The sequence below is a fragment of the Rana temporaria genome, chromosome 12, assembly GCF_905171775.1.
Source record: "Rana temporaria chromosome 12, aRanTem1.1, whole genome shotgun sequence".
In the NCBI taxonomy this organism is placed as follows: domain Eukaryota; kingdom Metazoa; phylum Chordata; class Amphibia; order Anura; family Ranidae; genus Rana; species Rana temporaria.
In genome coordinates, this window is record NC_053500.1 from 130,627,523 (window position 1) to 130,650,853 (window position 23,331).

Below are 23,331 nucleotides of genomic sequence, written 5' to 3' on the forward strand. Positions count from 1 at the left end.
TTATACCTACCTGCTCTGTTGCAGTGGATTTTCTCAGAGCAACCCAGATCCTCTTCTTCTTGGGTCCCTATTCTGTGATCCTGGTCCCTCCCTTCTGTTCAGTGCCCCCACAGCAAGCAGCTTGCTATGGAGCCACCCAAGCTGAGTCGCAGCTCCCTGTGCCCATTCAGACACGGAACCCTGACTCGGTCCCGCCCCTCTTTCCCCTGATTGGCTAGGTGACTTTGATTGACAGTAGCAGGAGCCAATGGAACCGCTAGTGTGTCTCAGCCAATCAGGAAGAAGAATCTCTAGGGGGGCTGCTACACACAGAAGGCTTTTTATGCATTCTATGAATTAAGATAAAAACCCTTCTGCCTTTACAACCACTTTAACCTCTTCCCGACCAGCCATCACAGTTACACTTCAGCAGGTTGGCTCCCCTGCGCAAGCTGTCGTAGCTGTATGTCACCTCTTTAAGACGTTTTAGCAGGCGCGCGCGTGCCAAGCGCGATGATCGCCGGACACCCGTGATCACTCGTAACAGAGTGAGAACCGGGATCTGTGTGTGTAAACCACCAAAAGAAGGCTCTATTTGTGGGGGAAAAAAGGGAAATCAATTTTGTTTGGGTACAACGTAGAACAACCGCGCAATTGTCAGTTAAAGCGACGCAGTGGCGGATCGCAAAAAATGGCCTGGTCAGGAAGAGGGTAATCTTTCCGGGGCTGAAGTGGTTAAACTCATGCTGCATTAGCCATAAATGTAACCAAAATTAAAATTCAGGTTTTTGTCTAAAGAATGCATTAAGATAAAAATCTGTCTGCCTTTACAACTTCTTTAAGGCTTTGGAACCACTTTAAGGCCTGGTTCACACTGGTACGATTTGAGATGTAAAATTGCATCTCAAATCGGCGGCATTTGCTGGCAATGGCACCGTCCTAATCGGTGCGACGCCGCATCTGTGGCGCTGCACCGATTTCAAAAAGTAGTTCCTGTACTACTTTTTGCGATTTAGGGTCGTGATTTACATTGACATCTGTGCAGAAACCTTTACAGATGTCTCTGAAATCCCGGCCGAAATCGGTTCAGCTGAACTCGCACGGCTTCACTCCCGCAGCCCAATGTGAACCTGGGCAAAAGGCCAGTTGGAAGGGAAGCCAATTACCCTACCCTCACATTTTTGGAATGTGGAAAAAATTAGACCACTTACACAAACCTGCGCAAATACAAAATTCCATGTAGTGTCCTTGGTGGGAATCTTAGGCCTCGTACAGACGAGGGGTTATCCGCTGGAAACGGTCCGCCGGACCGTTTCCAGCGGACATTCCTCCTCCGGATTTTGATCCGATGGCTTGTACACAACATCAGATCAAAATCCGCGGTCACGTGTCGCGCCGTCGCCGCAACGGCGACGTGCGAGACGCTGGAAGGGAAATACTTCCACGCATGCGTCGAATCATTACGACGCATGCAAGGGATGGGAGCGGACGGACTGATCTGGTGAGTCTGTACAGACTGTACAATCTGTCGGCTGGATTTTTATCCGCCGAAAATTGTCTGCTCGGGCCTACACACGACCGGATCTATCCGCTGGAACTGATCCGCGGATAAATCCCAGCGGATAGATCCGGTAGTGTGTACAGGGCCTAAGCCTAAAAAATAGAGCTTCAAGGCTAGAATGTAATCATGTATAACACAGCCTAAAAAAATAACTTCGGAAATGGTTTAATGAATATACATATGATCTAAATAGAGTGTTGTTTTACAATTGCTCTTTTAAGAAGTTGGTGGTTTAAATGATGAAGGATAAACTAGTCGTTAAGCAGCATTTCAAGAAAAGAAAGGATTGCAAACATGGTGTTCATTTCACCCAAACAGTCTCAGTGCATTGCACTGTTATCAACAAACATACACTTCACACCTCCAGATAAAGATCTTTCTCAATACATTAAACTTCCACTTGGAAAGATTGGCAATTGCATAATTGCAGGTCCTTGATACAGCCCTGGGTAGGGAAGCAATATGACCCCTGCGGGAGCTGATAATTTGTAGCATGCTTACAACAAACATTAAGTTATGTTAATGGCTTAGCAGAGCAGTGCCGATTAATGGCAATCAAACAGTTTTTTGTTCTTTAATTGCTCTTACACATAAAAAGTGTTAACAGATTAAGATAGGGAGCTCAGACTTCACTCTTTCAAACGCTTGAAAAAGGTGTCCAGAGATGTTTGATGCACCTTTATCAGATGACACAGTCAGCAAAGGTATCAGTGGTCAAAGCTGACTCTCCCACCGCTGTTCATTATGTAACTATTTACTTGGAGTTGTGCCAAGTATGGCCTTTCCGGGGACCTTGGTTTGAAGACCAGGTTGAATGTTTTTTAAACCAGAAACTATAATGGTTTTCAAAACACATTTTTTCAGTGTTTTCAAAATTTATAAAGTTATCTGCTATAAAAAAAAAAAAAAATTGTTCCACGGTTTTTATCTACAATTATTTTAGTCAAAACAAATAAAATCTATATAGTTACAAATAAGAGCAGCACTCTCCTTCAATAAAGTGCATTCAATTTATAGTGCATAAATAAATTTCTGAAAACCGTGTAAAAATTCTCTCTCTCTCCTTTATTGTATATACTGTATATAATAATTTTACATGAGTCCATCTTTTCTTTCTTCCCGCCCGCCATATAACAGAATGACCTGAGCAAAGTGGTTCAGTTATCCTGACTGGGCGTCATATGATGTCCATCGGGAAAAGCCACGATCACGCGCCCACGGGGGCGCACAGCGTGGCGATCGATGGTGTTTCAGTCTGACAAATCACAGTGTCGATCGTGGTAAAGAGCCTAAGGCATAGGCTCTTTACTACGTGATCAATCACAGCTGATCACAGCGTGTAACCAGGAAGTGTCAGTAAACGTCTTTCCTCAGTTCACGCCGACTTGAGAGCCGATCAGATTATGAAGAAGTGGGGTGAAATCTCCTCGTGTGTGAGAGGACAACCCGAATGAAGAAAGGTTTCTTCCCCGTTCTTCATTCTGCTTGTCCTCTCACACAGACATCATACATATGGTTGTTATGACACATGTGGATAATGGCGCATTTTAAGGAACACATTTCTTTTCACCAACTTCTTCGCCAACTCCACCCTCCACCGGGCCTTCGGTTTGCTGCTGCGGGTCACACTCCTTCAGCTCCCGGTTGGAGCATTCTCCGCCGTCATCATTGGGGATCAGTCCTTGAGTTGTGTTATATAAAGAGGTAGTATTTAGTCCGCTCTCTTTTTCAAGTATTAACTTAACTGTGTCAAGCCCTTCATTAAAAACAAGGGTCCGGATTCAAAAAGCCCGGCGTAAATTTGTGCAGGCGTAGCGTATCTCAGATATGCTACGCCACCGTAACTTAGTGAGGCAGGTTCTGTATTCAGAAAGAACCTGCGCCCCAAGTTAAGGCAGCGTAGCGTATGTGGTCCGGCGTAAGCCTGCGGAATTCAAATTATCCATGCAGTGGGCGTGTTGTATGGTAATGAAGGCTGACCCCACGTAAATTACGTTTTTGACTAACGGCGCATGCGCTGTCCGTGAACGTATCCCAGTGTGCATGCTCCAAATTACGCCGCAAATAGTCAATGCTTTCGACGTGAACGTAACTTACGTACAGCCCTATTCGCTAACGACTTACGCAAACAACGTAATCGACGGAAAATTCGACGCTGGCCCGACGTCCATACTTAACATAGGATACGCCTCATATAGCAGGGGTAACTTTACGCCGGAAAAAGCCTTACGTAAACGACGTAAAAAATGTGCCGGGCGGGCGTACGTTTCTAAATCGGCGTATCTACCTAATTTGCATATTCTACGCGTAAATCTCCGGAAGTGCCACCTAGCGGCCAGCGTAAATATGCAACTAAGATACGACGGCGTAAGACACTTACATCAGTCGTAACTTAGCCAAATTTCAGCGTATCTTGCTTTCTGAATACAGAAAGAAGATACGCCGGTGTATCAATAGATACGCCGACGTAAATTCTTTCTGAATCCGGGCCAAGGAGTTTTGTCTGCTGTAAACAGCATTTAGTATCCTCTGGGTTTCATGGCACTGTTTACTGTTTAGGGAAAGATACTTCTGAAAATACAGCTGGGGATACCCCATTACCCAAAGAGAAACAATTATAGGAATCATGGAAAGAGTTCCTGAAAGCACTAGAACAACTTCAGATACCACACTGTTAGATCCCTAACATATGTTACCAGAATAGAGATCTAGGTTTTCTTTGAGCTTTCCATTAAAATAATAGCTTCTATAACCTCAAAGTTACAGATCAAAGAGAAAAAGGTAAGTATGGGTTTTGTACTTGGTAAGACCTAAAACCAGCACCCTTCCAGAGCTTGAACTTATAAAATGTGAAATAAACTTTAAAATAGACGATTTTCATTTTTACACACAGAGCAAGATTGTGTTGGAACAATAAATAATAATGTTTCTATGTGTATGTTAGTAACCAAGTTTTTCGCTACTGCGCATGCGCCGGGCGCCTACATTTCCCAGTGCGCATTGCGGCTAAGTACGCCGTACGGGCCTATTGATTTCGACGTGGACGTAAACGACGTAACTCCCGATTCGCGTACGACTTGCGCAAACAACGTAAAAAATTCGAACCTCGCGACGGGAACGGCGGCCATACTTTAACATTGTTATTCCACCTCATAGGTGGAATAACTTTAGGCCGCCTAAGGCCTTACGGAGACAACGTAATTCGACTGCGGCGGCCTGGCGTACGTTCGTGAATCGGCGTACAAGCTCATTTACATAATCTACGCCGGCCGCAATGGAAGCGCCACCTAGCGGCCATCCGAAAAATTGCAATCTAAGATAGGACGGCGCAAGCCGGCCTATCTTAGATATGTTTAAGCGTATCTCTGTTTGAGCATACGCTTAAACATACGGCGGCGTAGATTCTGAGTTAGGCCGGCTTATCTACTGATAAGCTGGCCTAACTCTTACTGAATCTACCTATATGTGTCTACAGACCACAACCCCACTGATTGTGGCACTCATGCAGTACCAGCTGCTACATTTCTGGACATTTCATGGTTGTCCCCACCTTACTTCTTGAAAAATGGCACCATAACAATTCACACTGATTCTACATTTGAACGGGTTAATCCTTAGTTTGACAAAGAAGGATCAGCGTGACTCTACTCCAGGCCTAACAATGAACTGTACTTCATTGTCAAAGGAAGAGGATTCATCTTCTATACTAACAACTGGATTCAAATTTACATAAGGACTGGTGCATGTTGTTGCCTTCCTCTCTGAAGACTCAAAGGGGTTTATTTATTAAAACTGGAGTGCGCAAAATCTGGTGCAGCTGTGCATGATAGCCAATCAGCTTTTAACTTCAGCTTGTTCAGTTAAGTTTTGACAAACACCTGGAAGTGGATTGGTTTCCATGCAGAGCTGCACCAGACTTTGAACTTTCCAGTTTTTAGTAAATCAACCCAAAACTGCCTTCTCTGCAATCTTCCAGCTTCTTCCGTGTTCTACCTATTCTTCTTTTTCAGATTTTCCAGGGGTCCTCATATGTAAATGTTTCTTTATTTGTTTATGGTTTGAAATCATGTATTTCGATGAGGAGTATCATGTTACACGTGGATTGTGTGTTTCTTTGCCTATAAATAATTGTGTCCCTAACTCACTCTGTAGTTAGAGAGTGCTCTGCATCATAATGTTCATTATCTGTTGATTTGTTAAGATCTGCACAAGTTTGGATTAAACTTCTCTATGATCTGCAAGATATCATTTGGAACGAGTGATTGTCTGCCAAATCTCTTGAGATTGTGAGTTTTAGCTATCTCACCACAACTGGATAAGTTATGCAGATCCCACTTACAATGCTGAGACTGGGAGGCAGAACACGGTTCCAGCTCACCAAGAGAAAAACCAGAGCAACCAGGGAGGCTTTGTAAACTTTCCTTGTTGCTGTACCTACAGATGAGCATCAGTCAGTGGTGTCGGCAAGTGTTCCACATACATTATATTTCAACCAAATCCACAACATTATGCATTAAGGGGGAATGATGACAAATTTCCATCTAACAAGTTTGAAGTCATAAGCATCACATGACAAACTGTCTGTATACAGGTCCAAAAAGTGTCCATTGTATCACATAGCAGGCTCCTCATACTAGTTGAGTCTTTTTACCAAGCACTTACTATATACTTTGTAGCATGCCCGCATATACAGCTTTAAAAGGAGAAGTACAGCCAAAGGTCGTTTGGCTGTACTTCTCCTGTGGATCACAGGAGTACAGTTCATTCTGCACTGTTGCACTGTTGACTGATGGTCGACGTCACAGAGCCAGTCTAGGCTTGGGAAAGATTGTGATCATATGGTTGGGATCCAACCACATGCCTGGACTGGTACCCAGCTCAGCCTCTCAGTGAGCTGCTGAGAGCCTGAGCCAGCCACTTCCGCCACAGTCCTGTGCTCCAGCGAGTGGGGGGGCAGAGAAGAGAGCAGGGGACTGACAGTCACCAGCTCTCTGCTTAGGAAGCTCTGAGAACGGAATGATCTGCGGTGTTTGATCACTTGGTACTCAGCCTTAGAGCCAGTGGGGGACAGATGCAACATCAGACTGATGCTGCATCCACCCAGGTAAGTATGATTAAAAAATAAACACACTTCCCCATACTTTTATTTTAATAGTAAAGTGAGGAATAGAATGACAGCATTAGAATTTGCATGTTCAAAAACAAGTCAGCAATGGCAGCCTCTCTTCTGTATCAAGGAGGCACAATCCATCCATCTCACTGTGCCTGAAGGCAGCTGCTTGGGGGCAGGGAGACAATCAAACCTGTGTAAGTTCTAAATTGAAATTCAACTTCAGCTTACATAGGGCTCTCTTGTCTCACTCCAATAGAGGCCATCAGGGTGATGGGGAAGTGAAATAAAGCATGGACTAGGAACAGTTTTTGTTTAAGCAGACACCATTCTTCGACATGCAGATGAACACTAAAAGGGGGCATTCACATCATTGTATGTGTAATATAAATACAAAAACATGGAAGAGAAAGTACACTAAAATTAAAGTGGCTCCCATTAAATCTTATAGTGGACCTGAACCCAAAAAGTAAATATTTGCTGTCTTTTAGGGAACATCTGGAAATGTTAATGATGCCTAAGCAATGCCCTACCTTGTCTTGAGTTCTTCCTGAAAGATGGCAGTGCACTTTTTATGCTAACAGCCTTATACCTGTACATCTGCAATGTGAGATCATCTATTCTAGAGCACTGCTAGTCTTTCAATGATTAGTGATATCAAGAATGTGCTGCTGCTCAGTGTTCTCTTTGATGAAGTAGAAGTTCTATCTGCAAATAAACCACATCTCTGCCTCTTCAACAATAATTCTGTAGACCTGTGCTTTCTAAATCTTTCCTGCAGCTTAAGTACTGCAGTCCTAAGTACTACGTCACCAGTTATCACATCACAAGTTACAGTAGACATTCTCTGACATGAGGAAACAAAGCCCTGCCTCTGCCAAGATGGCCACCTCCACAGATCAAGTCAGTAATCGGAAAAAGATCAGCTGCGGGGAGAACACAGACTATACTGGTGAAAAGTCCTTTGTCCTCTGTTTGCCTTTTTGGGAACGGGTTCCACAATTCAGGTCCTCTATAAATTGTATAATTATTAATAAAAACTGTACTGGCTGCACATACACCATGGTTTGCATTTATTGAACTTGTAATATTATTTTCTCTAAAAATGGATAAAAAGAGAAAAATGAACTTCCCCTAAAGCTTAACAAAATATTTCATTGTAAGTTAATGCTACAAATTTAGAATTTAGTACAAGGTTTAAACTGTACCCTAAAAACAAATATTTCCTATTCACTGCATTAACAGGCACTCAAGTAATGTTGACTATTCAGCCCTATTTTGATTCTCTTAAGATTCTTAAAATATGTCAAAACGCTGTTATCTTGTCCCATTGCATCTGAAGTGGCTGACTGTTAAACCACTTAGAAAGTCAAGAGTCCTGGAGATGATTGGAACAACGGTCATTCCATCTAGTCACTCTAGTCTCAATGGCTCCAACATGCTGGAAAAACCTATTACTTCAAGTGCTGTGGATTACATGTTACAAGGTATACCCATGTCTGCAAAGTAGATTGTTACCTCAAAGTAGACTTATCACTTCAAGGAGGTAATCAGATAAGATGCCGGATTTCATAATCAATGGAGTACTACTGCAGATAGAAAATAGTTGCTTTCTAGCCTGTGTTAAGACACATTGTGGTGTTTACCATGGGTTATTTCCTCTGCTACAGAAACCCAGGAGACCCCCAATGGTTGGGACATCCTCCTGGTGCTATCAAGAAGGTATTGCACACAAGATGCACACAAGAGGAATGCACACAAGAGGAGGACCATTCTTGGTTAAACACTCAGTGGCCCACATTTTCTGTAACAGATGGAGGAGGTGGTGGTAACCAATAAGCAATCCATTGTGTCTAAATCAAAAATCTGTCCTTCTACATTGCATTTTGCATTCCTGAACTAGACAAGCAGTGGTCTAAAGTGCAGCAACCCAACCAGAATCAAGTTGTGTCCAAACAACAACAGTACCCTGAAACATAGTGGCCCGGATTCTCGTAGCACTTACGCTGGCGTATCTCGAGATACGCCGCGTAAGTGTCAATGTGCGCCGTCGTATCTATGCGCCGGACTTTGAAAGCAAGATACGCCTGTAAATAGGCTTTATCCGACCGATGTAAGTTTTCTACGCCGTTGTATCGTTGGCGCATATTTACGCTGGCCGCAAGGGGCGCTCCCATTGATTTACGATTCGAATATGCAAATGAGTGAGATACGGCAATTCACGAACGTACTTGCGCCCGGCGCATTAATATACACGGTTTACGTAAGTCGAACGTCCGGCGTAAAGTTAAGCTTCATAAAGCAGGTGTAAGTCATGTTAAGGTATGGACCAGGGAACAGCCGTCGTGTTTTACGTCGTTTACGTAGTAGTACGTGAACAGGGCTGGGCGTAGGTTACGTTCACGTCGTAGGCAGTGATTCGACGTATATTAGGCGTTCGTTCCGACGTGATTCTGAGCATGCACATTGGGAAGCATCCACGGGACGGCGCATGCGCCGTTCGCTCGGCCCATCATTTGCATGGGGTCACGGTTCATTTAAATGGATCACGCCCACTTCCACCTACTTTGAATTAGGCTGGCTTACGCTGAAGAATTTACGTTACGCTGGCGCAACGTTGGGAGCAAGTGCTTTGTGAATACTCTGCTTGCCTCTCTGTGTTACGTCGGCGTAGCGCATATGAGATGCGCTACGGCGGCAGAAATATGCGCCGATGTATCTGAATCCGGCCCAGTGTGTCCAAATAGCAGTAAACTGCAGTTTGATGGCCACCATGGTTTACTGCATTTTGGGGGCATTGCCATGTCTTATAATTTAAAGAAAAACTCTCTTGTGTAAAAATATTTTAAATTAGGTGCCCTAGCCACGTATTTAAAAAATAAAATATGCAGCTTTTGTTGCAATACTAACCTCCTTTCCATTGCTGTCGCTTGCAGACCCATCACTCAGTGCTGCCACTTAGCATCATTTAACCCACTTCCGGTGAGCTCAGACCATCATCTTGTATTATTGTGCCAAGCTGGGTTCACAGTGGATTGATGCAGATAACATTGGCCATGTCATAATATGAGCCTGTTATCTACATCTGGGGCCTCCACATTTTCTAAATAGTGGGCCAAGTTTATGGTCTTTCAAAATTTAGTGGGGGGAAGACTGTGGCCAGTGGGAGTAGAAAATGCCCCTTCATTGGTTTTAGTGGGAGGAATAGTGCCCCATAAATGGTGTCAGTTGAAGGAATAGTGTCTCAAGGGCCGAATAAAGGCAAATAAAGGGCGTATCTGTTCCCAGGGCCCCAGTTTGGAGAGCGCTGATCTACATAATTTATTATTCTCCTCAGTCTTAACAAGGGAATCGGGGAGCTTAAGTAACCAAAACTGCAGTGTTTATCCTCTGACTCATCACGGGAAGCACCTCCATGGTTAACAGAGGACAGAATTAAAAATTGGACTTGGGAAACTTAACATTACTAAATCACCGAGAACAGATGGCTTGCACCCGAGGGTACTTGGGGAACTCAGTTAAGTAATTGCCAGACCATTGTTCCTAATTTTTACTGACAGTCTACTGACTGGAATAGTACCAGCTGATTGGCTTTTCTCCAATGTAGCACCAATATTTAAAAAGGGCCCAAAATACATCCCTGGGAATTACAGACCAGTTAGCCTAACATCAATAGTATGCAAGCTCTTGGAGGGGATAATAAGGGACTATATGCAAAATGTTAGTAATGAGAACAGTATCATTATCAGTAATCAGCAGATTCATGAAGAATCGTTCTTTTGCGGATGATACTAAGCCAAGCAGGGCTATACCTTCTCCACAGGATGTGGAAACCTTGCAAAAAGATCTGAACAGATTAATGGGGTGGGCAACTACATGGCAAATGAGGCTTAGTGTAAAAAAATGTAAAATAATGCATTTGGGTGTCAAAAATATGCAATCTATACCTTGGGTAGAGAACCTCTGATCTAGGATGGAACAAGGACCTGGGGGTCCTAGTAGATAGGCTCAGCAATGGCATGTAATGCCAAGCTGCTGCTAACAAAGCAAACGGAACATTGGCATGCATTAAAAAAGGATTAACTCCAGAGATAAAACGATAATTGTCCCGCTTTACAAGACTGGTTTGGCCGCACCTGGAGTATGCTGTCTAGTTCTGGGCACCAGTTCTCAGGAAGGATGTAGTGGAAATGTAGTGAGTACAAACAAGGGCAACAAAGCTAATAAAGGGTCTGGAGGATATTAGTTATGAGGAAAGGTTGTGAGCACTGAACTTTTTCTCTCTGGAGAAAAAAACGCTTGAGAGGGGATACGATTTCAATTTACAAATACCGTACTGGTGACCCCACAAAAGGGATAAAACTTTTTCGGAAAGGGGGTTTAACAAGACACGTGGCCAATCATTGAAATTAGAAGAAAAGAGGTTTAACCTTAAAATACGTAGAGGGTTATTTACTGCAAGAGCGGCACGGATGTCGAATTCCCTTCCACAGGTGGTGGTCTCAGCGGGGTTTTAAAAAAACTATTAGATAAGCACCTGAATTTGAGCATCAACCATGAGCCAGGAATCCTCTTTCTGTACTAATGTTGAATGAGTAGTATAGTGTTATAACTTTAAAAAGGTGTGCCAACTTTATATTAAAACCAATGTTTTTTTTGTTTTAATGGGATGTACAATAAGTGCCTGAAAGTTTGTTGGTCAAGTGTCCGCACACTTTTGCCCACAAATAAAATATACTTCACTTGACTCAGTAGAGCTCTTGTAAAAAACGTGAACATCAAAGACGTGAACATTACAATACCAACAATAGGGGTACTGATGCTACAGAGATAAAATATTAATGTAATAGTGCACGGTCCTAGAGAACTGACTACATTGCTGCTTAGCAGTCCCTACATGTGGTGGTTGCATCTTTAAAACATTTCTGGCAAAGTACATTTTCAGCAAGGACAAAAAATATCAGTTAATCTGCATGAACCTTGTAGTTTCAATTGTACGGAACTGAAATACCAAACAATATTGTCACAGCTTTCCCAAGTATTTTCTCTATGTTACAAAACACTTCCCCAACTTATACAAGCCATTAATAGTTCAAATATATGAAAGCAGTCTAGGGTGACAAGGCTAAAACTCCATCACCATAGATAGAGTGAGTGGGTGGTATCACCCTAGTACAGGAAAAGTGTTACTGGCAGGATCAGCTTTTAAAAATAAGTAAAACAATGCCTGAAAATGTAAAAATAGGCTGGGAACACATGGATCAAAATTCGGCCGATTCAGCAGGAACCAGTAGAATTTTGATCCCGATGTAGCCCCCTCTGTTCAAACGATCCAGCTGGAAAACCAACATTTGGTCAGCCACTGAAGCCATGCAAATCAATGTATTCTGAGGAGGAAAATTCCTGCTGTCAGAATACAATAGCCCAGCAGGGGAGATTTCTGCATCCACATTGCTTGTGTGGATGCATGAATCCGAGTCATTTTTCATTCAGCTCACTGGTTGTGCATACCCAACTTAATGCAGCCATCACATCTAAGGACTTGTAGGCACCAATACATTGCATTTTTGTTTTGTGACTTTAGATACACTTCAAGAATCTTTTTTTTTTAAGATTGAAACCTTTTGAACAGTATTTGAATGTTCTAATGTTTCTGGTCCACTTACTAAATCCTTATGATCTTCAGCATCCTTTATTTTTAAAAGACCCTAAATTAAATCCTGTAAACAAGAAGGTCAGGCATTCCCCAGTCTGTCACAGCAGCCTCTGTAGTCCTTATTTAAGCCTATACACATCATCGGTCCTATACCAACAATCACTTACAGGCATTTAAAGAGGAATTATAAAGGTTTCGAGGCGTAAACAGAGGCTCACACACAGCCATTGACAGCTGTCAAATTTAAAGAATGATTGTAAACTTGAAGACCATAGATCTTCCAACCATATAAGGCCACCTTAAAGGAGCCAAGGAACATTTTCGGAATTATTCCCTAACAAATTTATGTAAGGAAGTGCAGACTTTATGAGCTATAGGAAAGCCTGGAGCCTCATTCAATTAAAATTCCTAAACTGGTTAAGGGTCACAAAATAGGAGCGAGAGGGATACAGGCAGCCCCAAAACACTGATTTGACACGCCAGTTTTAAATCATTTAGTTTAAGAGTACATTTCACATACATTTAGGTCTTATAAACTTAAACTTGCAATATATGCTTATTATACTGAAACTTCCCTTTGTCAAATAAATTAAGTTTTATTAAAGAATGGCATAGATGTAAAATAGCAATTCCATGTTATAAGCCTTGTTTTTGTGTTTCCTCTGTCAACAGTTGTCTATGAACACAAAGCCGGCCTGAAAAATGGTCAGGACGTCAGCTAAGAATTTGTTAAAATGTAGCTAAAATGATTCTGAATCATGCACCATTATGTAGCTGGCTCCTTGGTGTTGAAGGAAGACTCCAGGCAAACAGGGGCGTCCCTAGGGGGGGGCCAGAGGGGGCCCTGACCCCCCTAACATCATGCTGTGCCCCACCATGTGCCCCCCCAAAAAAAAAAAATTTTTTTTTTTTTTTTTTTTTTTTGTTGTTGCAATTTTTGTATTTTGCTCCCCGAGAGGGAGAGCGTCCCCAGTAAGCTCTGCAGGGAATTCCTCCCCCTCCCTGTGCTCGTCGACACTGCATAATGCGAGCGCTCACACAACCAGATATTCTAGCCTGGGCCGTGTTTAAGTGTGTGCACTGCAGACTGCAGTACACTGTAATCACTGAACTACATTATCTCCATCCCTTCTGTCCCCCCGATCTGTCTCCCTCCCCCTCTCCTGTTCTTTCAAAACATTCACAATTTACTTTCACTTTCAGTTAGGCAGATAATATACGGTGCAATTTTCTTTCCTGCATCCACAGATTGCAGGAAAGAAACTTGCATGATTCCCCCATCAACAGACAGTGGTGACGGGAATATCCCTCCTGCCCAGCAATTATATTCTCCCGACAAACAGTGATTATCACCAGTGGCTATACAGCAACCACTAGTGATAATTATAAGAGAATCTGCTAATTAATGGTTCAAATCTCAGCCAGTTTCTGCTGAACCAGCTGAGATTTAAACTGTCTATGGCTGGTCTTAGCTCTTAGGCAGCCCTACATTGATTAGCACTGTGGAGTGTCGGCTTCCTGGCGTGATCGGGCATGTGGGATTTCAAACACACCCGAGCCCATCTCTATTGGTTGTAGACAGTTAAGCTCCCTGCAGGTTGTTTAGCAGCAGTGGACCCTTCTCTGATATGCTGATCGGGATGCAATCCAGGTGATGCTCTTAGTCAAATCCTAGTCATAAATATCAGTGATTTTATTGATCAAAGCCCACACTTTACAGGCATAGAGCCCACATGGCTGCTGATCATACGGTTGATTATATTTATGTGGTTACTCTTGATGCTAATAAATACTGTGTTTATTAGATCTGACTGGGAGCATCACCTGGATCACATGCCGATCAGCATGTCAACAGAGAAGGTTATACAGCATTACTGCTGCAAGGTGACCAGCTGGGGGCTCGGCTCTCTATAACCAATAGTGCCAGCCTTCCCCTGCATGCACCCATAATGTCACCAGCACTAGATCCTAATAGACTGCCGCAGCTGCCAAGGAGACAGATGCCAGACCAGCGCTGTAAATAGCAGGGACAGGACAGCTGGGGATCCCCCACTGTGGCAGAACACCAGGGCCCGGTGGCAAGACAACCTTTGCAATGTGTTCTGTATTTTTATATGTTGGTTCTATGAGCGCATTGAGGCCTGCTGGTAATGACTGCGCTCCCAATAAGCATTTTAAATAAATAAATAAATAAACCCTGATAGTTCTCCCACTGCTTTGGACCCTTATATTTTCTTGGTGTGCTGGTGACATATATCTCTTGTTTTCTGCCACCCTGGGGGGCCCCAGTATAGTAGGAAGGGAGCTCACTGCAGAACATGTGAAAGGGCCCATAGTGGGATCGTAGTAAAGGGCCCCAGGATATATATATATATATATATATATATATATATATATATATATAATTGCATTTTATAGTTGGCCCCCCTACTTTTGTCCCTGTCCCCCCATGTGCCCCCCCTAAATATGAAAGCTGGAGACGCCACTGCAGGCAAAGTCACCAGCTGACACACACACACACACACACTCATATACAGTATATATATCAGATTGATGTGCACTTGTTCCTGTTTTTGCTTGTACACTGAAGTGGCACCTAACATTGCAATTTACAGACTGGCTACACACAGATGAAGCAACATTTCTGCCTGTGTATGGTGAAAGATTCTCTGCTGGAGGGAGCTGCATCTTCATCTGTGGTCAGGAGTTTGCAGAAAGAAGACACACTGGAGTCAATTCACTAAGCCATTACTATACCTTAAAAAAAATTATGTTTTTTTTAGCCACGTGACTGTAATTTTTAACTCCCATTGCAGAAAAAAACTAGACACTTCTTATGACAAGGGCACTATAGCTTAGTACATCGAGCATGTTCTTTAAAACAGGTTTATTTTTCTCTACAAGTTCACAACTTAAAAAAATGAACCCAATATTTAGAAAACAATGTGTGGATTGAAGGGGCTGCACATCCGAAAAAATCTTCCACTTTATTATAAAATGTAGGATTGCCCAAAAATAGCAGACAAGACACAGAGTAGAGTACAATGTTGATGCGTTTCGCTCCAACTAGCTATTACTCATTTGGGCCAATATTGCTGTAGACACAGCAGGACACCTCTAAGTACAAAGAGTTTCAGGCAAATTTATTGAGCCGCACAAACCTTAGTGCACCAAATACATGGGTGCCAACTTCAGGTTTGACTTGGGGCTTTGGCTCCTACATGCCCTTCTATTTTAGAAACAAGTAAAAAAGCTGATCAGCCAGTACAGAGCGGTCTACTTCTACGAGGTTAGGAATGCCTTGCCAGAGTATGTTGAAGCTAAGTAAAGACTGTGCCCACGCCACCTTAGGACACAATAAGCAGGTGCTTGCAAGTACCGTGTGGTATCCAAGTCTAGAGAATAATATGTACATGACAAGTGTACTTTGAGACGTTTTCTTCGAAATGCTAATAAAAAGGTAAAAACCTTGGTACACCAACTACATGGGCTTCAACTTCAGAACTCACTTGGAGCTTTGGTGCCTTCTGTTCCAAAATCAAGTACAGAAGCTCAGAATCCAATAGAGAGAGATTAGGAATGCCATGCCATAAGGGTTTAAAGCCAACTAAAGAATTGCCCACTCTGCAGGTGGACACAACATGACTGGTCAACAACCCGGTGCATAGCCATGTGGTGCAGACTTCTAGGAAATAATATGTATAGTAAATGACATGTATACTTTGAGACTTTTTTCTTCTAAAAGCTAATACAAGTAAATAACTTTTATCTGAGATATTAATAAATGTTGCGGTCTCAGTGGAATTAAAGTAGTCTAACTTCACAGAAATTCAAAGGAGGTCTTCTCTACCACAATTCTCAACAATGGTATTGGCACAGATGAGACTCGTGCTTGATTTTGAATGACTTTTCTTGGTTTTCAAAGAAATGGAAATTGATAAACTGCTAAACAGTCTCTGCAACCAATTCTTATTATGCAGAACCCCAATTATATTAATAAAACAGTAGGCACTAGTGACCCATACAAAGGACCAATCAAATACCGCACTCAATCAAGGGAATATTTCAGTAATTATGTCACACAGCAAAAGGGTCAAGGAGATCATTTTCATGGACAGCTTGGGAATTCTGGAAACAAGATGTTTGCACTTGGGCCTCATAAGTCTGTGTACACTTCTATACCTCTACAAAATGTAGAATATTGGATTTGGTTAACTATTTCCCATATGAACAATCTGTCTACATCTAGGGATGATCATCTGTCCCTAACCACATGTAACCGCTTGATGTGTCGATACATGCTTACAGTGGCAACCTGTTATTGGCATGTACAGGTTTCCTGGCTGTGGCTTTCTGAAAACCCCCGAGCACACAGACACAGATATCCAACAGTATACTTATCCGATTTAGCCATATGAATGAGTCTTAGGCCCCATACTCACGAGCAAACATGTCTGCTGAAACTGGCCCGCAGGCCAGTTTCAGCAGACATGTTTGGTCGTGTGTGGGCGCGAGCGGGCCGAATTCCAGCAAACATTTGCCCGCCGGGCCTTTTCCCAGCAGACAAATATTCCTGGACTTGTTTTAAAACAGTCCGCTGGAATTCAGCCCGCTCGGACATGTACGGTCGTCAGTACAGACCTACCGTACATGTCCAGGCGCCCGCCGTCCCTCGCATGCGTCGAATGACTTCGACGCATGCGTGGAAGCATTTTAAAGGCGGGCCGCCCACGTCGCCGCGTCATTGTCGCGGCGACACCGCGTCATCGACGCGGCGACACCGCGGACACGCCCCGCGTATTGTTTACGCGCGGACTTCTGTACGATGGTGTGTACAACCATCGTACAGAAGCCCTCTGGCAGACATGTATGGTGGAAACGGTCCGACGGACCGCTTTCACCATACATGTTTGTCCGTGTGTACCCGGCCTTAAGGGCACGTGTTAATGAACAAATGCAGTATATGCTCCTGCGAATATTCCACCTACAATTTAGATCAGCCTTTTGAGATCAAAGGTCACCAACAGAAACATTTGATCTGAGGTGGTCTTCCTTCTAAGCTGTGTCAACCTGCTTCAACAAACCAAATATCAAAATAAAATAAATAAAATATTTGCTTAAGATCAATTTTAGCTTCATTGTTTTAAAGCTTTTAAACTGTTATTTTATATCCATTTTTTCAAAATGGATATGTGATCCGTTTTACAAATAAACAGTTAACTTTCTGGTTAGCGATACGAAATATACCAAAGCCATTGGGTCACCACAATAGCTAAGAAACCATTATTTTCTAAAGGGGGGGTCCACAATGGCAGTCTCCATATTGCTCCTAGGCAGATTTATCCCAACTACAATATTTTGTGCTTTTTTTGATTATAAAGAAATGTTGATTACAGGTTGGGACTTCACAGGTGCTAGTCAAATTCATTACACATATGCATTTTTTTCCTTAAAAAATAAATTACCGTTCCATCGAGAGCCTCTCAGGGCCTTAATTTGAACACAATTCGTAGTATTATGTTCTAATACACTAGACTCTATAACATAATGCCCTTGTTTTGATTACACGTCAACATAATGTATATGTCCACAAAATATGGCAATTTGATCTTACACATTGCTTATAATGGTGGAGTTCAGGTTGAATTTAACACGTTTCTTAAGTCAGTTGACCAGCTTCATCAGGAACTGTGAAAACTTAAACTGGTAAGTGCCACAATAGAAAAAGGTAAAGTAGCCTCACTACAGAAGTATCAATCAAGTTGTGGGGCTTTCACCTTTCCACACCCGTAAGTGGAGGCCTAAAATAATTGATTAAAAAGGTTCAGCTCATCTGTGAGTGCTATGCAAGAAATGATGGTAAAAGAATAATGCATGTTATGTAAAGTGATGCTATTGTGGCATTTATGTTCCTCTATTGCACTGTACTAAAATCGGTGGAGGAGCAGAGTTTTCTCCCTTGAAAAGTAGTATGTTAGGACTATAGAAAACCTCTGCCTCTCCTCATCTCCATAGCATAGGGCAGTGATAGTGAACCTTGGCACCCTAGATGTTTTGGGACTACATTTAGCATGATGTTCATGCACTCTGCAGTGTAGTTGAGAATCATGGGAAATGTAGTTCCAAAACATCTGGGGTGCCAATGTTTGCCATCACTGGCATATGGTGTAGACATTCTGTAGTTTACAGAGGTTCACTGATGAGCACTGTCTTCGTACAGGGGTTAAAGGAGAAACGACACCCTCCAAATAATTAAAACATGATCTTTTGATATGTGAGGGGTTGTTTTACAGGATATAGCCAATATCACTTTATGAAGGTGTGTGGTTAAATGAGCAAGTGAAAAAAAAAAGAAGAAAACTCATTAAATGTGTACAAAAAATGGATACTCAGCTATGTACAGGTTTAAGGGGGCAAATTCCTGTAAATATGAGACATTGAGGCCCGCTGTTTACATTGCTGTAATCTCTCAAAACTAGTGAGAACTTTATGAATACAACTCACAGGAGAGGAGCCGCAGTTGACATCTCCCACAAAGGATTTCCTCCTCGTTTAATCTTCAAAGTCTTTGCAGCAGAAAAGAAAACAGCTTGCTCGGATCTTCATCCAGGTAGGTCTGCGATGTGCACACAATGGGCAGACTTTGGTTGTTGATTCAACTTTTAGTTTGAAGTCGTTGTTGCAGGTTTTGTTGAGGTGTGATGAACCAGAAAGGATCTTTTCTGTATTGAACAAGTTAAAAAATGAAACTGAAGCCCAAGATATTTCCCATCTTATGTAACTGTTTTAGGTAAACAGAAGTCAGCAAAAACAAATTACCTAAGTAATGCGTTAAATCAGGCCAAGCCCAACCAAAATGTCTATTTTCCTTCTATTTGGATGCTGCCAATCAACTGACATTCCCGCTAATAAATTCCCAAACTCCTCCCATTTACCCATCAGCTAACAGTCCAAACATTCTCAGTTATAAGACTTCAGTGGGCGCCTAGTCCTTCAATATCCAGAGGGTAGACTGACCCTTTTGTACAAGGGCATGGATGGACAATCTGGCTACAACAATAGATTGCAGTTGTCCCTGAAACTATATGAGCATTCCATATCCTAGAGAGCTACAGACTGATTCTTGGGTTCCTATACAGTAAAACCTTTTTTGGTTTTCCTAAGCACTTGTATATCAGATTTTTTTTTTTACAGGGTATAAAAGAGAAGAGAGGCACCTCTAAGCGCAGCAATAAGTTGCTAAATGTTGTACCTTCATTAAATGTAACCATATTGCTACACTTAGAGGCTCCTCTCTTCTCTTTTTATACTCAGTTGTGACATGACGCTACTCTTATATCAAGGCAAAATTTATTAAAACATTTTGTTTGTCTTGCAAAACCCTCTCAAACCAAGGTTTTACTGTACTTTTTTGAAGCACAAATTAAAGCGGGGGTTCACCCTAAAAACGATTTTCTAACATTACATCCAGCTCACTCTCTACATTCACAGTATGCCGTTTGTTTTTTGCTGTACATACCTCGTACAGCGGTTTTCTTCCCCGGCTTCCGGGTCGGGACTCCCGCGGGAGTGGGCGTTCCTATCCAGCGGGTGATTGACGTGATGACAAAAACGACCTCCCCCCGTCGCATAAGGAGCGTCACGAGTTGCCGAAAGAAGCCGAACGTCGATGCGCAGGCGCCGTATAGCGCCGACTCGCCGCTCGGCTTCTTTCGGCAAATCGTGACGCTCCTTATGCGACGGGGTAAGAGAACAGTTGTCAGGTCAGAAAGCACGGCACTGGGGTATTTTTAAAGCAAAGTTGAACATGAGGTTGACAAAAAGCACACTATTTTGGAATGTTACATAACATTTTCAAAAGGGTTTTTGAAGTATATATGCTTTTTTATTTTATTTTGGAGGACGAATTGGCCCGGATGGAGTTTATAGAACTTGAATTACTAAATATTGTTAAGAAGGTATTGTAAGACAAGAATAACCGATTTATCTTTGGGTTTTATTCCACACAGCTGTGGCTCTTGAGCATTAACCACTTCAATACAGTGCATTTTCACCCCCTTCCTGCCCAGGCCAATTTTCAGCTTTCAGTGCTGTAACATTTTGAATGACAATTGCGTGGTCATGTGAGGTGGCTCCCCCACAAATAGAGCTTTCTTTTGATGGTATTTGATCACCTCTGCGGTTTTTATTTTTTGTGCTATAAACAAAAATAGAGCAAAAAAAAAAAAAAAACACAAACATAAAAGAAATTGCAATAAGCGTATATTGATTGGTTTGCGCAAAAGTTATAGCACCTACAAAAGAGGGGATAAATTAATTTTTATTTTTATTGTTATTTTTTTTACTAGTAATGGCGGCGATCTGCGATTTTTATCATGAGGCAATTGGTTCCACTAGATTTTAGTTAGGGGTATCAGAGTAAAGGGGGCTGAATACAAATGCACACCACACTTTTCAGATATTTATTTGTAAAAAAAAAAAAAAAAAAAAAATTAAAACCATTTATAAATTTTCCCTCCACTTCACAATTATGTGCCACGTTGTGTTGGTCTATCATCAAAAACGTAAATGTATTTTATTAGGATTTTATGTTTGTAACATGACAAAATGTGGAAAAGGGATATGAATAATTTTTCAAGACACTGTATTTAATTTTTTGCTTTATAAATGAAAAAATACCTACAATTTTGAACAACAAATATGTTTCTTAGTTTCGGTTATAAATATTTGCAAAAAAATTATCTTTCTTCATAAATTTAGGCCAAAATGTAGTAAAAATTGGTGCTACAAGAGACACCAAAAAGGGTCAGACTTTAAAGGCATAGACAACAATGTGAAAATTTGAACATTTTCATGTTAGTGTGGATTTTTGAAATATTTAAGAACCATTGGACCCTCATATATGAGGACAAGTCCACTTCGAGATAGTGAGACTTTGTTTTCCTTTTTGAACCTTGCTCATATCCTTGAAGAAGCCTAATGGTGAAACACGTAGATATGCAAGGTCTTACTATGTATATTTTATCATCCTATAGGAGTTTAAACCATATTGTATATTTATGTGCGAGAATATTATATATATATATACACATATACACACACACACACACACACACACACACACACACACACACTAGTATAATTTGTTTGTTTTCGTTTTTATTTAATTCTTATTGTTTATTTTTTTGGGACATTCGTTATGATCGAAATGTGTCAATTTGAAATTTGTAAATGCGAAAATCTGGAAATTTGTCAATTCGAAATTTCAAAGATTCTAAAAACCAAAATAACCAATATTAACTTTTAAATTATAGGTATTGAAATTTCCTTTCAAATTTGACTGTTTACGGACGTAATGAGTACAAATTTATCCAAAGTTGCGAATTATCCGAAATAATAAATGTCACATCCAAACAAATGGAATGGAACGAATTAACAATTAATAATAAAAAGTTTTTATTATTATTTATTATTAATAATTCATTACATTCCATTCGTTTGGATACGGCATTCGTTATTTTGGAAAATTCGTAACTTCGGATAAATTCGTATTTGTTACGTTCACCAAACAGCCAAATTTGACAGGAAATTCCAATGCCTATAATTTAATAATAATTGTTAAGTTATTATTAGTTATTATTTCAGATTTTCATATTTTTTTAATTTCTGAATCTTCTAATTTTGGAAATTCGAAATCTGGAAATACAGAAATTGTGAATTTTTCGAATATTTAAATTTATGAATTTTCAGACAATTAGTTAAAATGGGTTTCGTTAATTCGTGTATTTCCGAATTTGTCGAAATTCGTTAACCACTTACCCCCCGGACCATATTGCTGCCCAAAGACCAGAGTACTTTTTGCGATTCGGGACTGCGTCGCTTTAACAGACAATTGCGCGGTCGTGCGACGTGGCTCCCAAACAAAATTGGCGTCCTTTTTTTCCCACAAATAGAGCTTTCTTTTGGTGGTATTTGATCACCTCTGCGTTTTTTATTTTTTGCGCTATAAACAAAAATAGAACGACAATTTTGAAAAAAATGAATATTTTTTACTTTTTGCTGTAATAAATATCCCCCAAAAATATATAAAAAAACATTTTTTTTCCTCAGTTTAGGCCGATACGTATTCTTCTACATATTTTTCGTAAAAAAAAAAATCGCAATAAGCGTTTATTGATTGGTTTGCGCAAAAGTTATAGCGTTTACAAAATAGGGGGTATTTTTATGGCATTTTTATTAATATTTTTTTTTACTAGTAATGGCGGCGATCAGCGATTTTTTTTTCGGTATTGCGACATTATGGCGGACACTTCGGACATTTTTGACACATTTTTGGGACCATTGGCATTTTTATAGCGATCAGTGCTATAAAAATGCATTAGATTACTATAAAAATGCCACTGGCAGTGAAGGGGTTAACACTAGGGGGCGGGGAAGGGGTTAAGTATGCCTGGGTGTGTTCTTACTGTGGGGGGTGGCCGTACTAGGGGAAACACTGATCTTCTGTTCATACATTGTATGAACAGAAAATCAGCATTTCCCCTGCTGACAGGAACGAGAGCTGTGTGTTTACAAACACAGCTCCCGTTCCCCGCTCTGTACCGAGCGATCGCGCCCGCCGGGCACACGCACGGGAGTCGGGGGCGAGCGGGGGGCGCGCGCGCGCGCCTCCGGCGGCGCGCGTGCGCCCCTAGTGGCGGCTAAAAGGCAGGACGTCATATTACGTGCTCTCGCCTAGGAGAGCCACCTTGTGGACGTATTATGACGGTGCGGCGACGGCAAGTGGTTAAAAGACTAATTCAGAATGAAACAAATTGCACATGTCTAACTAAAACTAAGGAGTGTAAAATCTGGTGCACCTCTGCATGGTAGCCAATCAGCTTCTATCTTTAGCTTGTTCAATTAGTCTTTGACAAAAAAATAAAATAAAACCTGGAAGCGGATTGGCTTCTATGCAGAGCTGCACCAGGTTTTTCCCCCTCCAGTTTTAGTAAATCAACCCCAATATGTTTCTTTAGGTATTAC

The 23,331-nt window shown here is 41.5% G+C and overlaps 1 long non-coding RNA gene across 1 annotated transcript in view; it reads right to left on the bottom strand.

Annotated features, from left to right (window-relative positions):
* The window catches only part of LOC120918853, a 134,026-nt gene that overhangs the window by 88,822 nt on the left and 21,873 nt on the right, over positions 1–23,331 (bottom strand). Inside the window, exon 2 of the long non-coding RNA XR_005744479.1 lies at positions 18,811–19,028. This is a non-coding gene — a long non-coding RNA (uncharacterized LOC120918853). The remainder of the gene's footprint in view (positions 1–18,810; positions 19,029–23,331) is intronic.